Here is a 13,464-nt window from a genome sequence, read left to right as displayed (position 1 = left end):
GTATTCTACTGGCCTAGGAGGTTTTCTGAATGCATAGGCAGAACAGTGGTTTGTATGCATTTTGTAGTATAATGTCATTCGTTTATGAGCGTCGCTACAGTGTGCATGCACGTTATCCATGTGAAGAGGCATAAGCAGATGCTACCATTCTGCGAGATTCCTGCAGAATGTGTACGAATTGCGTTGATATAGAGAGCACAAGTGAGCCAAAGACAACGCCTTCGTGGCGCAATCGGCTAGCGCGTTCGGCTGTTAACCGAAAGGTTGGTGGTTCGAGCCCACCCGGGGGCGAAATCGTTTTAACCGTCACCGAGGTGAGGACATACATCAACTTTGTTAGAGATACACAGCTAGTGTGGCAATTTGGCTGCGAAGGAGTGATGCCACAGATGCTTATACACATTCAGGCAGGTGGCACTGTAGGTAAAAACATGGCCCTACACAGACGTTCTACTGTTTTCCTATTTATTCACCATGTGTGACACTGCAGTGGAGCGACGCCCACTACAAAAGACGTTTTATTTACATTCAATTTGAGCGTATACGTCGCGAGTGCCATATGACAGGGCCTGTCCCTCGATGTCGATTTGTATTTTGTGTCTCTTAAGTGTCGGTCTGCAGTAGGCCGCTGTTGGCCGAGCGACGTGCAGTCGCCTTACATGAAGCCCCATGGGCAACGCCAGTGCCACTGTGAACAACAGCAAACTGTAGCCAGAGAGTGGAGCCGAAAGGCGCATTTCGCAGTCGAGCCACGTTATCCCACAAGCTGTGCACTAGGACAAGAAATTGCAGACCGCCAACTTTTGGTGGCCTGACGGTCGTCGCCGATCGTAAGGGCGAAACAGTCGAGAGAATTGGAGAACGGCAATGTGGACACTCCCAGCAGCAGCAGTGCGCCAAATCAATTATCTGGTCGAGGGCTGCAAGATTCAGTGTGATGAAGTGAGAATTCGGGGATAGATCGCAAATTCAAAGCTGCCGCCTTCTTAGCTCAGTGGTAGAGCACTGGTCTCGTAAACCAGAAGTCGTGAGTTCGAACCTCACAGAAGGCATCCTTTTTTTAACTTTCCTGCAACGTGCGGAGCTACCTCGAGCAATATCTATCACATGGCAGTACACTGAATGAAAGGGATGTTCTACAACCTATGTCAAGTATTCTACTGGCCTAGGAGGTTTTCTGAATGCATAGGCAGAACAGTGGTTTGTATGCATTTTGTAATATAATGTCATTCGTTTATGAGCGTCGCTACAGTGTGCATGCACGTTATCCATGTGAAGAGGCATAAGCAGATGCTACCATTCTGCGAGATTCCTGCAGAATGTGTACGAATTGCATTGATATAGAGAGCAAAAGTGAGCCTAAATCGACGCCTCCGTGGCGCAGTCGGCTAGCGCGTTCGGCTGTTAATCGAAAGGTTGGTGGTTCGAGCCCACCCGGGGGCGAAATCGTTTTAACCGTCACCGAGGTGAGGACATACATCAACTTTGTTAGAGATACACAGCTAGTGTGGCAATTTGGCTGCGAAGGAGTGATGCCACAGATGCTTATACACATTCAGGCAGGTGGCACTGTAGGTAAAAACATGGCCCTACACAGACGTTCTACTGTTTTCCTATTTATTCACCATGTGTGACACTGCAGTGGAGCGACGCCCACTACAAAAGACGTTTTATTTACATTCAATTTGAGCGTATACGTCGCGAGTGCCATATGTCAGGGCCTGTCCCTCGATGTCGATTTGTATTTTGTGTCTCTTAAGTGTCGGTCTGCAGTAGGCCGCTGTTGGCCGAGCGACGTGCAGTCGCCTTACATGAAGCCCCATGGGCAACGCCAGTGCCACTGTGAACAACAGCAAACTGTAGCCAGAGAGTGGAGCCGAAAGGCGCATTTCGCAGTCGAGCCACGTTATCCCACAAGCTGTGCACTAGGACAAGAAATTGCAGACCGCAAAATTTTGGTGGCCTGACGGTCGTCGCCGATCGTAAGGGCGAAACAGTCGAGAGATTTGGAGAACGGCAATGTGGACACTCCCAGCAGCAGCAGTGCGCCAAATCAATTATCTGGTCGAGGGCTGCAAGATTCAGTGTGATGAAGTGAGAATTCGGGGATAGCTCGAAAATTCAAAGCTGCCGCCTTCTTAGCTTAGTGGTAGAGCACTGGTCTCGTAAACCAGGAGTCGTGAGTTCGAACCTCACCGATGGCATCCATTTTTTTAACTTTCCTGCTACGTGCTGAGCTACCTCGAGCAATATCTATCACATGGCAGTACACTGAATGAAAGGGATGTTCTACAACCTATGTCAAGTATTCTACTGGCCTAGGAGGTTTTCTGAATGCATAGGCAGAACAGTGGTTTGTATGCATTTTGTAATATAATGTCATTCGTTTATGAGCGTCGCTACAGTGTGCATGCACGTTATCCATGTGAAGAGGCATAAGCAGATGCTACCATTCTGCGAGATTCCTGCAGAATGTGTACGAATTGCGTTGATATAGAGAGCAAAAGTGAGCCAAAATCGACGCCTCCGTGGCGCAATCGGCTAGCGCGTTCGGCTGTTAACCGAAAGGTTGGTGGTTCGAGCCCACCCGGGGGCGAAATCGTTTTAACCGTCACCGAGGTGAGGACATACATCAACTTTGTTAGAGATACACAGCTAGTGTGGATATTTGGCTGCGAAGGAGTGATGCCACAGATGCTTATACACATTCAGGCAGGTGGCACATTCAATTTGAGCGTATACGTCGCGAGTGCCATATGACAGGGCCTGTCTGTCGATGTCGATTTGTATTTTGTGTCTCTTAAGTGTCGGTCTGCAGTAGGCCGCTGTTGGCCGAGCGACGTGCAGTCGCCTTACATGAAGCCCCATGGGCAACGCCAGTGCCACTGTGAACAACAGCAAACTGTAGCCAGAGAGTGGAGCCGAAAGGCGCATTTCGCAGTCGAGCCACGTTATCCCACAAGCTGTGCACTAGGACAAGAAATTGCAGACCGCAAACTTTTGGTGGCCTGACGGTCGTCGCCGATCGTAAGGGCGAAACAGTCGAGAGAATTGGAGAACGGCAATGTGGACACTCCCAGCAGCAGCAGTGCGCCAAATCAATTATCTGGTCGAGGGCTGCAAGATTCAGTGTGATGAAGTGAGAATTCGGGGATAGATCGCAAATTCAAAGCTGCCGCCTTCTTAGCTCAGTGGTAGAGCACTGGTCTCGTAAACCAGGAGTCGTGAGTTCGAACCTCACAGTAGGCATCCATTTTTTTAACTTTCCTGCGACGTGCGGAGCTACCTCGAGCAATATCTATCACATGGCAGTACACTGAATGAAAGGGATGTTCTACAACCTATGTCAAGTATTCTACTGGCCTAGGAGGTTTTCTGAATGCATAGGCAGAACAGTGGTTTGTATGCATTTTGTAATATAATGTCATTCGTTTATGAGCGTCGCTACAGTGTGCATGCACGTTATCCATGTGAAGAGGCATAAGCAGATGCTACCATTCTGCGAGATTCCTGCAGAATGTGTACGAATTGCATTGATATAGAGAGCAAAAGTGAGCCAAAATCGACGCCTCCGTGGCGCAATCGGCTAGCGCGTTCGGCTGTTAACCGAAAGGTTGGTGGTTCGAGCCCACCCGGGGGCGAAATCGTTTTAACCGTCACCGAGGTGAGGACATACATCAACTTTGTTAGAGATACACAGCTAGTGTGGCAATTTGGCTGCGAAGGAGTGATGCCACAGATGCTTATACACATTCAGGCAGGTGGCACATTCAATTTGAGCGTATACGTCGCGAGTGCCATATGACAGGGCCTGTCTCTCGATGTCGATTTGTATTTTGTGTCTCTTAAGTGTCGGTCTGCAGTAGGCCGCTGTTGGCCGAGCGACGTGCAGTCGCCTTACATGAAGCCCCATGGGCAACGCCAGTGCCACTGTGAACAACAGCAAACTGTAGCCAGAGAGTGGAGCCGAAAGGCGCATTTCGCAGTCGAGCCACGTTATCCCACAAGCTGTGCACTAGGACAAGAAATTGCAGACCGCAAACGTTTGGTGGCCTGACGGTCGTCGCCGATCGCAAGGGCGAAACAGTCGAGAGAATTGGAGAACGGCAATGTGGACACTCCCAGCAGCAGCAGTGCGCCAAATCAATTATCTGGTCGAGGGCTGCAAGATTCAGTGTGATGAAGTGAGAATTCGGGGATAGATCGGAAATTCAAAGCTGCCGCCTTCTTAGCTCAGTGGTAGAGCACTGGTCTCGTAAACCAGAAGTCGTGAGTTCGAACCTCACAGAAGGCATCCATTTTTTTAACTTTCCTGCAACGTGCGGAGCTACATCGAGCAATATCTATCACATGCCAGTACACTGAATGAAAGGGATGTTCTACAACCTATGTCAAGTATTCTACTGGCCTAGGAGGTTTTCTGAATGCATAGGCAGAACAGTGGTTTGTATGCATTTTGTAATATAATGTCATTCGTTTATGAGCGTCGCTACAGTGTGCATGCACGTTATCCATGTGAAGAGGCATAAGCAGATGCTACCATTCTGCGAGATTCCTGCAGAATGTGTACGAATTGCGTTGATATAGAGAGCAAAAGTGAGCCAAAATCGACGCCTCCGTGGCGCAATCGGCTAGCGCGTTCGGCTGTTAACTGAAAGGTTGGTGGTTCGAGCCCACCCGGGGGCGAAATCGTTTTAACCGTCACCGAGGTGAGGACATACATCAACTTTGTTAGAGATACACAGGTAGTGTGGCAATTTGGCTGCGAAGGAGTGATGCCACAGATGCTTATACACATTCAGGCAGGTGGCACATTCAATTTGAGCGTATACGTCGCGAGTGCCATATGACAGGGCCTGTCTCTCGATGTCGATTTGTATTTTGTGTCTCTTAAGTGTCGGTCTGCAGTAGGCCGCTGTTGGCCGAGCGACGTGCAGTCGCCTTACATGAAGCTCCATGGGCAACGCCAGTGCCACTGTGAACAACAGCAAACTGTAGCCAGAGAGTGGAGCCGAAAGGCGCATTTCGCAGTCGAGCCACGTTATCCCACAAGCTGTGCACTAGGACAAGAAATTGCAGACCGCCAACTTTTGGTGGCCTGACGGTCGTCGCCGATCGTAAGGGCGAAACAGTCGAGAGATTTGGAGAATGGCAATGTGGACACTCCCAGCAGCAGCAGTGCGCCAAATCAATTATCTGGTCGAGGGCTGCAAGATTCAGTGTGATGAAGTGAGAATTCGGGGATAGCTCGCAAATTCAAAGGTGCCGCCTTCTTAGCTCAGTGGTAGAGCACTGGTCTCGTAAACCAGGAGTCGTGAGTTCGAACCTCACAGAAGGCAGCCATTTTTTTAACTTTCCTGCAACGTGCGGAGCTACCTCGAGCAATATCTATCACATGGCAGTACACTGAATGAAAGGGATGTTCTACAACCTATGTCAAGTATTCTACTGGCCTAGGAGGTTTTCTGAATGCATAGGCAGAACAGTGGTTTGTATGCATTTTGTACTATAATGTCATTCGTTTATGAGCGTCGCTACAGTGTGCATGCACGTTATCCATGTGAAGAGGCATAAGCAGATGCTACCATTCTGCGAGATTCCTGCAGAATGTGTACGAATTGCGTTGATATAGAGAGCACAAGTGAGCCAAAGACAACGCCTTCGTGGCGCAATCGGCTAGCGCGTTCGGCTGTTAACCGAAAGGTTGGTGGTTCGAGCCCACCCGGGGGCGAAATCGTTTTAACCGTCACCGAGGTGAGGACATACATCAACTTTGTTAGAGATACACAGCTAGTGTGGCAATTTGGCTGCGAAGGAGTGATGCCACAGATGCTTATACACATTCAGGCAGGTGGCACTGTAGGTAAAAACATGGCCCTACACAGACGTTCTACTGTTTTCCTATTTATTCACCATGTGTGACACTGCAGTGGAGCGACGCCCACTACAAAAGACGTTTTATTTACATTCAATTTGAGCGTATACGTCGCGAGTGCCATATGACAGGGCCTGTCCCTCGATGTCGATTTGTATTTTGTGTCTCTTAAGTGTCAGTCTGCAGTAGGCCGCTGTTGGCCGAGCGACGTGCAGTCGCCTTACATGAAGCCCCATGGGCAACGCCAGTGCCACTGTGAACAACAGCAAACTGTAGCCAGAGAGTGGAGCCGAAAGGCGCATTTCGCAGTCGAGCCACGTTATCCCACAAGCTGTGCACTAGGACAAGAAATTGCAGACCGCAAAATTTTGGTGGCCTGACGGTCGTCGCCGATCGTAAGGGCGAAACAGTCGAGAGATTTGGAGAACGGCAATGTGGACACTCCCAGCAGCAGCAGTGCGCCAAATCAATTATCTGGTCGAGGGCTGCAAGATTCAGTGTGATGAAGTGAGAATTCGGGGATAGCTCGAAAATTCAAAGCTGCCGCCTTCTTAGCTTAGTGGTAGAGCACTGGTCTCGTAAACCAGGAGTCGTGAGTTCGAACCTCACCGATGGCATCCATTTTTTTAACTTTCCTGCTACGTGCTGAGCTACCTCGAGCAATATCTATCACATGGCAGTACACTGAATGAAAGGGATGTTCTACAACCTATGTCAAGTATTCTACTGGCCTAGGAGGTTTTCTGAATGCATAGGCAGAACAGTGGTTTGTATGCATTTTGTAGTATAATGTCATTCGTTTATGAGCGTCGCTACAGTGTGCATGCACGTTATCCATGTGAAGAGGCATAAGCAGATGCTACCATTCTGCGAGATTCCTGCAGAATGTGTACGAATTGCGTTGATATAGAGAGCACAAGTAAGCCAAAGTCAACGCCTCCGTGGCGCAATCGGCTAGCGCGTTCGGATCTTAACCGAAAGGTTGGTGGTTCGAGCCAACCCGGGGGCGAAATCGTTTTAACCGTCACCGAGGTGAGGACATACATCAACTTTGTTAGGGATACACAGCTAGTGTGGCAATTTGGCTGCGAAGGAGTGATGCCACAGATGCTTATACACATTCAGGCAGGTGGCACATTCAATTTGAGCGTATACGTCGCGAGTGCCATATGACAGGGCCTGTCTCTCGATGTCGATTTGTATTTTGTGTCTCTTAAGTGTCGGTCTGCAGTAGGCCGCTGTTGGCCGAGAGACGTGCAGTCGCCTTACATGAAGCCCCATGGGCAACGCCAGTGCCACTGTGAACAACAGCAAACTGTAGCCAGAGAGTGGAGCCGAAAGGCGCATTTCGCAGTCGAGCCACGTTATCCCACAAGCTGTGCACTAGGACAAGAAATTGCAGACCGCCAACTTTTGGTGGCCTGACGGTCGTCGCCGATCGTAAGGGCGAAACAGTCGAGAGATTTGGAGAATGGCAATGTGGACACTCCCAGCAGCAGCAGTGCGCCAAATCAATTATCTGGTCGAGGGCTGCAAGATTCAGTGTGATGAAGTGAGAATTCGGGGATAGCTCGCAAATTCAAAGGTGCCGCCTTCTTAGCTCAGTGGTATAGCACTGGTCTCGTAAACCAGGAGTCGTGAGTTCGAACCTCACAGAAGGCATCCATTTTTTTAACTTTCCTGCAACGTGCGGAGCTACCTCGAGCAATATCTATCACATGGCAGTACACTGAATGAAAGGGATGTTCTACAACCTATGTCAAGTATTGTACTGGCCTAGGAGGTTTTCTGAATGCATAGGGAGAACAGTGGTTTGTATGCATTTTGTAGTATAATGTCATTCGTTTATGAGCGTCGCTACAGTGTGCATGCACGTTATCCATGTGAAGAGGCATAAGCAGATGCTACCATTCTGCGAGATTCCTGCAGAATGTGTACGAATTGCGTTGATATAGAGAGCACAAGTGAGCCAAAGTCAACGCCTCCGTGGCGCAATCGGCTAGCGCGTTCGGCTGTTAACCGAAAGGTTGGTGGTTCGAGCCCACCCGGGGGCGAAATCGTTTTAACCGTCACCGAGGTGAGGACATACATCAACTTTGTTAGAGATACACAGCTAGTGTGGCAATTTGGCTGCGAAGGAGTGATGAAACAGATGCTTATACACATTCAGGCGAGTGGCACTGTAGGTAAAAACATGGCCCTACACAGACGTTCTACTGTTTTCCTATTTATTCACCATGTGTGACACTGCAGTGGAGCGACGCCCACTACAAGAGACGTTTTATTTACATTCAATTTAAGCGTACACGTCGCGGTGCCATATGACAGGGCCTGTCTCTCGATGTCGATTTGTATTTTGTGTCTCTTAAGTGTCGGTCTGCAGTAGGCCGCTGTTGGCCGAGCGACGTGCAGTCGCCTTACATGAAGCCCCATGGGCAACGCCAGTGCCACTGTGAACAACAGCAAACTGTAGCCAGAGAGTGGAGCCGAAAGGCGCATTTCGCAGTCGAGCCACGTTATCCCACAAGCTGTGCACTAGGACAAGAAATTGCAGACCGCAAACTTTTGGTGGCCTGACGGTCGTCGCCGATCGTAAGGGCGAAACTGTCGAGAGATTTGGAGAACGGCAATGTGGACACTCCCAGCAGCAGCAGTGCGCCAAATCAATTATCTGGTCGAGGGCTGCAAGATTCAGTGTGATGAAGTGAGAATTCGGGGATAGCTCGCAAATTCTAAGCTGCCGCCTTCTTAGCTCAGTGGTAGAGCACTGGTCTCGTAAACCAAGAGTCGTGAGTTCGAACCTCACAGAAGGCATCCATTTTTTTAACTTTCCTGCAACGTGCGGAGCTACCTCGAGCAATATCTATCACATGGCAGTACACTGAATGAAAGGGATGTTCTACAACCTATGTCAAGTATTCTACTGGCCTAGGAGGTTTTCTGAATGCATAGGCAGAACAGTGGTTTGTATGCATTTTATAGTATAATGTCATTCGTTTATGAGCGTCGCTACAGTGTGCATGCACGTTATCCATGTGAAGAGGCATAAGCAGATGCTACCATTCTGCGAGATTCCTGCAGAATGTGTACGAATTGCGTTGATATAGAGAGCACAAGTGGGCCAAAGTCAACGCCTCCGTGGCGCAATCGGCTAGCGCGTTCGGCTGTTAACCGAAAGGTTGGAGATTCGAGCCCACCCGGGGGCGAAATCGTTTTAACCGTCACCGAGGTGAGGACATACATCAACCTTGTCAGAGATACACAGCTAGTGTGGCAATTTGGCTGCGAAGGAGTGATGCCACAGATGCTTATACACATTCAGGCAGTTGGCACTGTAGGTAAAAACATGGCCCTACACAGACGTTCTACTGTTTTCCTATTTATTCACCATGTGTGACACTGCAGTGGAGCGACGCCCACTACAAAAGACGTTTTATTTACATTCAATTTGAGCGTATACGTCGCGAGTGCCATATGACAGGGCCTGTCTCTCGATGTCGATTTGTATTTTGTGTCTCTTAAGTGTCGGTCTGCAGTAGGCCGCTGTTGGCCGAGCGACGTGCAGTCGCCTTACATGAAGCCCCATGGGCAACGCCAGTGCCACTGTGAACAACAGCAAACTGTAGCCAGAGAGTGGAGCCGAAAGGCGCATTTCGCAGTCGAGCCACGTTATCCCACAAGCTGTGCACTAGGACAAGAAATTGCAGACCGCCAACTTTTGGTGGCCTGACGGTCGTCGCCGATCGTAAGGGCGAAACAGTCGAGAGATTTGGAGAATGGCAATGTGGACACTCCCAGCAGCAGCAGTGCGCCAAATCAATTATCTGGTCGAGGGCTGCAAGATTCAGTGTGATGAAGTGAGAATTCGGGGATAGCTCGCAAATTCAAAGGTGCCGCCTTCTTAGCTCAGTGGTAGAGCACTGGTCTCGTAAACCAGGAGTCGTGAGTTCGAACCTCACAGAAGGCATCCATTTTTTTAACTTTCCTGCAACGTGCGGAGCTACCTCGAGCAATATCTATCACATGGCAGTACACTGAATGAAAGGGATGTTCTACAACGTATGTCAAGTATTGTACTGGCCTAGGAGGTTTTCTGAATGCATAGGGAGAACAGTGGTTTGTATGCATTTTGTAGTATAATGTCATTCGTTTATGAGCGTCGCTACAGTGTGCATGCACGTTATCCATGTGAAGAGGCATAAGCAGATGCTACCATTCTGCGAGATTCCTGCAGAATGTGTACGAATTGCGTTGATATAGAGAGCACAAGTGGGCCAAAGTCAACGCCTCCGTGGCGCAATCGGCTAGCGCGTTCGGCTGTTAACCGAAAGGTTGGAGATTCGAGCCCACCCGGGGGCGAAATCGTTTTAACCGTCACCGAGGTGAGGACATACATCAACTTTGTTAGAGATACACAGCTAGTGTGGCAATTTGGCTGCGAAGGAGTGACGCCACAGATGCTTATACACATTCAGGCAGGTGGCACTGTAGGTAAAAACATGGCCCTACACAGACGTTCTACTGTTTTCCTATTTATTCACCATGTGTGACACTGCAGTGGAGCGACGCCCACTACAAAAGACGTTTTATTTACATTCAATTTGAGCGTATACGTCGCGAGTGCCATATGACAGGGCCTGTCTCTCGATGTCGATTTGTATTTTGTGTCTCTTAAGTGTCGGTCTGCAGTAGGCCGCTGTTGGCCGAGCGACGTGCAGTCGCCTTACATGAAGCCCCATGGGCAACGCCAGTGCCACTGTGAACAACAGCAAACTGTAGCCAGAGAGTGGAGCCGAAAGGCGCATTTCGCAGTCGAGCCACGTTATCCCACAAGCTGTGCACTAGGACAAGAAATTGCAGACCGCCAACTTTTGGTGGCCTGACGGTCGTCGCCGATCGTAAGGGCGAAACAGTCGAGAGATTTGGAGAATGGCAATGTGGACACTCCCAGCAGCAGCAGTGCGCCAAATCAATTATCTGGTCGAGGGCTGCAAGATTCAGTGTGATGAAGTGAGAATTCGGGGATAGCTCGCAATTTCAAAGGTGCCGCCTTCTTAGCTCAGTGGTAGAGCACTGGTCTCGTAAACCAGGAGTCGTGAGTTCGAACCTCACAGAAGGCATCCATTTTTTTAACTTTCCTGCAACGTGCGGAGCTACCTCGAGCAATATCTATCACATGGCAGTACACTGAATGAAAGGGATGTTCTACAACCTATGTCAAGTATTGTACTGGCCTAGGAGGTTTTCTGAATGCATAGGGAGAACAGTGGTTTGTATGCATTTTGTAGTATAATGTCATTCGTTTATGAGCGTCGCTACAGTGTGCATGCACGTTATCCATGTGAAGAGGCATAAGCAGATGCTACCATTCTGCGAGATTCCTGCAGAATGTGTACGAATTGCGTTGATATAGAGAGCACAAGTGAGCCAAAGTCAACGCCTCCGTGGCGCAATCGGCTAGCGCGTTCGGCTGTTAACCGAAAGGTTGGTGGTTCGAGCCCACCCGGGGGCGAAATCGTTTTAACCGTCACCGAGGTGAGGACATACATCAACTTTGTTAGAGATACACAGCTAGTGTGGCAATTTGGCTGCGAAGGAGTGTTGAAACAGATGCTTATACACATTCAGGCGAGTGGCACTGTAGGTAAAAACATGGCCCTACACAGACGTTCTACTGTTTTCCTATTTATTCACCATGTGTGACACTGCAGTGGAGCGACGCCCACTACAAGAGACGTTTTATTTACATTCAATTTAAGCGTACACGTCGCGGTGCCATATGACAGGGCCTGTCTCTCGATGTCGATTTGTATTTTGTGTCTCTTAAGTGTCGGTCTGCAGTAGGCCGCTGTTGGCCGAGCGACGTGCAGTCGCCTTACATGAAGCCCCATGGGCAACGCCAGTGCCACTGTGAACAACAGCAAACTGTAGCCAGAGAGTGGAGCCGAAAGGCGCATTTCGCAGTCGAGCCACGTTATCCCACAAGCTGTGCACTAGGACAAGAAATTGCAGACCGCAAACTTTTGGTGGCCTGACGGTCGTCGCCGATCGTAAGGGCGAAACTGTCGAGAGATTTGGAGAACGGCAATGTGGACACTCCCAGCAGCAGCAGTGCGCCAAATCAATTATCTGGTCGAGGGCTGCAAGATTCAGTGTGATGAAGTGAGAATTCGGGGATAGCTCGCAAATTCTAAGCTGCCGCCTTCTTAGCTCAGTGGTAGAGCACTGGTCTCGTAAACCAAGAGTCGTGAGTTCGAACCTCACAGAAGGCATCCATTTTTTTAACTTTCCTGCAACGTGCGGAGCTACCTCGAGCAATATCTATCACATGGCAGTACACTGAATGAAAGGGATGTTCTACAACCTATGTCAAGTATTCTACTGGCCTAGGAGGTTTTCTGAATGCATAGGCAGAACAGTGGTTTGTAAGCATTTTGTAGTATAATGTCATTCGTTTATGAGCGTCGCTACAGTGTGCATGCACGTTATCCATGTGAAGAGGCATAAGCAGATGCTACCATTCTGCGAGATTCCTGCAGAATGTGTACGAATTGCGTTGATATAGAGAGCAAAAGTGAGCCAAAATCGACGCCACCGTGGCGCAATCGGCTAGCGCGTTCGGCTGTTAACCGAAAGGTTGGTGGTTCGAGCCCACCCGGGGGCGAAATAGTTTTAACCGTCACCTAGGTGAGGACATACATCAACTTTGTTAGAGATACACAGCTAGTGTGGCAATTTGGCTGCGAAGGAGTGATGAAACAGATGCTTATACACATTCAGGCGAGTGGCACTGTAGGTAAAAACATGGCCCTACACAGACGTTCTACTGTTTTCCAATTTATTCACCATGTGTGACACTGCAGTGGAGCGACGCCCACTACAAAAGACGTTTTATTTACATTCAATTTAAGCGTACACGTCGCGGTGCCATATGACAGGGCCTGTCTCTCGATGTCGATTTGTATTTTGTGTCTCTTAAGTGTCAGTCTGCAGTAGGCCGCTGTTGGCCGAGGGAAGGACATACATCAACTTTGTTAGAGATACACAGCTAGTGTGGCAATTTGGCTGCGAAGGAGTGATGCCACAGATGCTTATACACATTCAGGCAGGTGGCACTGTAGGTAAAAACATGGCCCTACACAGACGTTCTACTGTTTTCCTATTTATTCACCATGTGTGACACTGCAGTGGTGCGACGCCCACTACAAAAGACGTTTTATTTACATTCAATTTCAGCGTATACGTCGCGAGTGCCATATGACAGGGCCTGTCTCTCGATGTCGATTTGTATTTTGTGTCTCTTAAGTGTCGGTCTGCAGTAGGCCGCTGTTGGCCGAGAGACGTGCAGTCGCCTTACATGAAGCCCCATGGGCAACGCCAGTGCCACTGTGAACAACAGCAAACTGTAGCCAGAGAGTGGAGCCGAAAGGCGCATTTCGCAGTCGAGCCACGTTATCCCACAAGCTGTGCACTAGGACAAGAAATTGCAGACCGCAAACGTTTGGTGGCCTGACGGTCGTCGCCGATCGTAAGGGCGAAACAGTCGAGAGATTTGGAGAACGGCAATGTGGACACTCCCAGAAGCAGCA

At 49.3% G+C, this 13,464-nt stretch overlaps 23 non-coding genes across 23 annotated transcripts; all 23 read left to right on the top strand.

Annotated features, from left to right (window-relative positions):
• Positions 1-217: 217 nt before the first annotated feature.
• Trnan-guu (transfer RNA asparagine (anticodon GUU)) lies at positions 218-291 on the top strand. Its single transcript has one exon. It is a non-coding gene; the product is annotated as a tRNA-Asn (tRNA).
• A 689-nt stretch (positions 292-980) lies between these two features.
• On the top strand, positions 981-1,052 carry Trnat-cgu (transfer RNA threonine (anticodon CGU)). Its single transcript has one exon. It is a non-coding gene; the product is annotated as a tRNA-Thr (tRNA).
• Positions 1,053-1,369: 317 nt separating this feature from the next.
• On the top strand, positions 1,370-1,443 carry Trnan-guu (transfer RNA asparagine (anticodon GUU)). The gene has a single exon. It is a non-coding gene; the product is annotated as a tRNA-Asn (tRNA).
• Positions 1,444-2,132: 689 nt separating this feature from the next.
• Trnat-cgu (transfer RNA threonine (anticodon CGU)) lies at positions 2,133-2,204 on the top strand. The gene has a single exon. It is a non-coding gene; the product is annotated as a tRNA-Thr (tRNA).
• Positions 2,205-2,522: 318 nt separating this feature from the next.
• Positions 2,523-2,596, top strand: Trnan-guu (transfer RNA asparagine (anticodon GUU)). The gene has a single exon. It is a non-coding gene; the product is annotated as a tRNA-Asn (tRNA).
• Positions 2,597-3,177: 581 nt separating this feature from the next.
• Trnat-cgu (transfer RNA threonine (anticodon CGU)) lies at positions 3,178-3,249 on the top strand. The gene has a single exon. It is a non-coding gene; the product is annotated as a tRNA-Thr (tRNA).
• Positions 3,250-3,567: 318 nt separating this feature from the next.
• On the top strand, positions 3,568-3,641 carry Trnan-guu (transfer RNA asparagine (anticodon GUU)). The gene has a single exon. It is a non-coding gene; the product is annotated as a tRNA-Asn (tRNA).
• Positions 3,642-4,222: 581 nt separating this feature from the next.
• Trnat-cgu (transfer RNA threonine (anticodon CGU)) lies at positions 4,223-4,294 on the top strand. Its single transcript has one exon. It is a non-coding gene; the product is annotated as a tRNA-Thr (tRNA).
• A 318-nt stretch (positions 4,295-4,612) lies between these two features.
• On the top strand, positions 4,613-4,686 carry Trnan-guu (transfer RNA asparagine (anticodon GUU)). The gene has a single exon. It is a non-coding gene; the product is annotated as a tRNA-Asn (tRNA).
• Positions 4,687-5,267: 581 nt separating this feature from the next.
• Positions 5,268-5,339, top strand: Trnat-cgu (transfer RNA threonine (anticodon CGU)). Its single transcript has one exon. It is a non-coding gene; the product is annotated as a tRNA-Thr (tRNA).
• Positions 5,340-5,657: 318 nt separating this feature from the next.
• Positions 5,658-5,731, top strand: Trnan-guu (transfer RNA asparagine (anticodon GUU)). Its single transcript has one exon. It is a non-coding gene; the product is annotated as a tRNA-Asn (tRNA).
• Positions 5,732-6,420: 689 nt separating this feature from the next.
• Trnat-cgu (transfer RNA threonine (anticodon CGU)) lies at positions 6,421-6,492 on the top strand. Its single transcript has one exon. It is a non-coding gene; the product is annotated as a tRNA-Thr (tRNA).
• A 318-nt stretch (positions 6,493-6,810) lies between these two features.
• Trnak-cuu (transfer RNA lysine (anticodon CUU)) lies at positions 6,811-6,884 on the top strand. The gene has a single exon. It is a non-coding gene; the product is annotated as a tRNA-Lys (tRNA).
• A 581-nt stretch (positions 6,885-7,465) lies between these two features.
• On the top strand, positions 7,466-7,537 carry Trnat-cgu (transfer RNA threonine (anticodon CGU)). The gene has a single exon. It is a non-coding gene; the product is annotated as a tRNA-Thr (tRNA).
• Positions 7,538-7,855: 318 nt separating this feature from the next.
• On the top strand, positions 7,856-7,929 carry Trnan-guu (transfer RNA asparagine (anticodon GUU)). Its single transcript has one exon. It is a non-coding gene; the product is annotated as a tRNA-Asn (tRNA).
• A 688-nt stretch (positions 7,930-8,617) lies between these two features.
• On the top strand, positions 8,618-8,689 carry Trnat-cgu (transfer RNA threonine (anticodon CGU)). The gene has a single exon. It is a non-coding gene; the product is annotated as a tRNA-Thr (tRNA).
• A 318-nt stretch (positions 8,690-9,007) lies between these two features.
• On the top strand, positions 9,008-9,081 carry Trnan-guu (transfer RNA asparagine (anticodon GUU)). Its single transcript has one exon. It is a non-coding gene; the product is annotated as a tRNA-Asn (tRNA).
• Positions 9,082-9,770: 689 nt separating this feature from the next.
• On the top strand, positions 9,771-9,842 carry Trnat-cgu (transfer RNA threonine (anticodon CGU)). Its single transcript has one exon. It is a non-coding gene; the product is annotated as a tRNA-Thr (tRNA).
• Positions 9,843-10,160: 318 nt separating this feature from the next.
• Positions 10,161-10,234, top strand: Trnan-guu (transfer RNA asparagine (anticodon GUU)). Its single transcript has one exon. It is a non-coding gene; the product is annotated as a tRNA-Asn (tRNA).
• Positions 10,235-10,923: 689 nt separating this feature from the next.
• On the top strand, positions 10,924-10,995 carry Trnat-cgu (transfer RNA threonine (anticodon CGU)). Its single transcript has one exon. It is a non-coding gene; the product is annotated as a tRNA-Thr (tRNA).
• A 318-nt stretch (positions 10,996-11,313) lies between these two features.
• Trnan-guu (transfer RNA asparagine (anticodon GUU)) lies at positions 11,314-11,387 on the top strand. Its single transcript has one exon. It is a non-coding gene; the product is annotated as a tRNA-Asn (tRNA).
• A 688-nt stretch (positions 11,388-12,075) lies between these two features.
• Trnat-cgu (transfer RNA threonine (anticodon CGU)) lies at positions 12,076-12,147 on the top strand. The gene has a single exon. It is a non-coding gene; the product is annotated as a tRNA-Thr (tRNA).
• A 318-nt stretch (positions 12,148-12,465) lies between these two features.
• On the top strand, positions 12,466-12,539 carry Trnan-guu (transfer RNA asparagine (anticodon GUU)). Its single transcript has one exon. It is a non-coding gene; the product is annotated as a tRNA-Asn (tRNA).
• The last annotated feature ends 925 nt before the right edge of the window (positions 12,540-13,464 follow it).

This window comes from Schistocerca gregaria, chromosome 5 (assembly GCF_023897955.1).
Source record: "Schistocerca gregaria isolate iqSchGreg1 chromosome 5, iqSchGreg1.2, whole genome shotgun sequence".
NCBI classification, from domain to species: domain Eukaryota; kingdom Metazoa; phylum Arthropoda; class Insecta; order Orthoptera; family Acrididae; genus Schistocerca; species Schistocerca gregaria.
The sequence above is the reverse complement of the archived record's forward strand: the minus strand, read 5'-3'. Positions and strand labels throughout refer to the sequence as shown.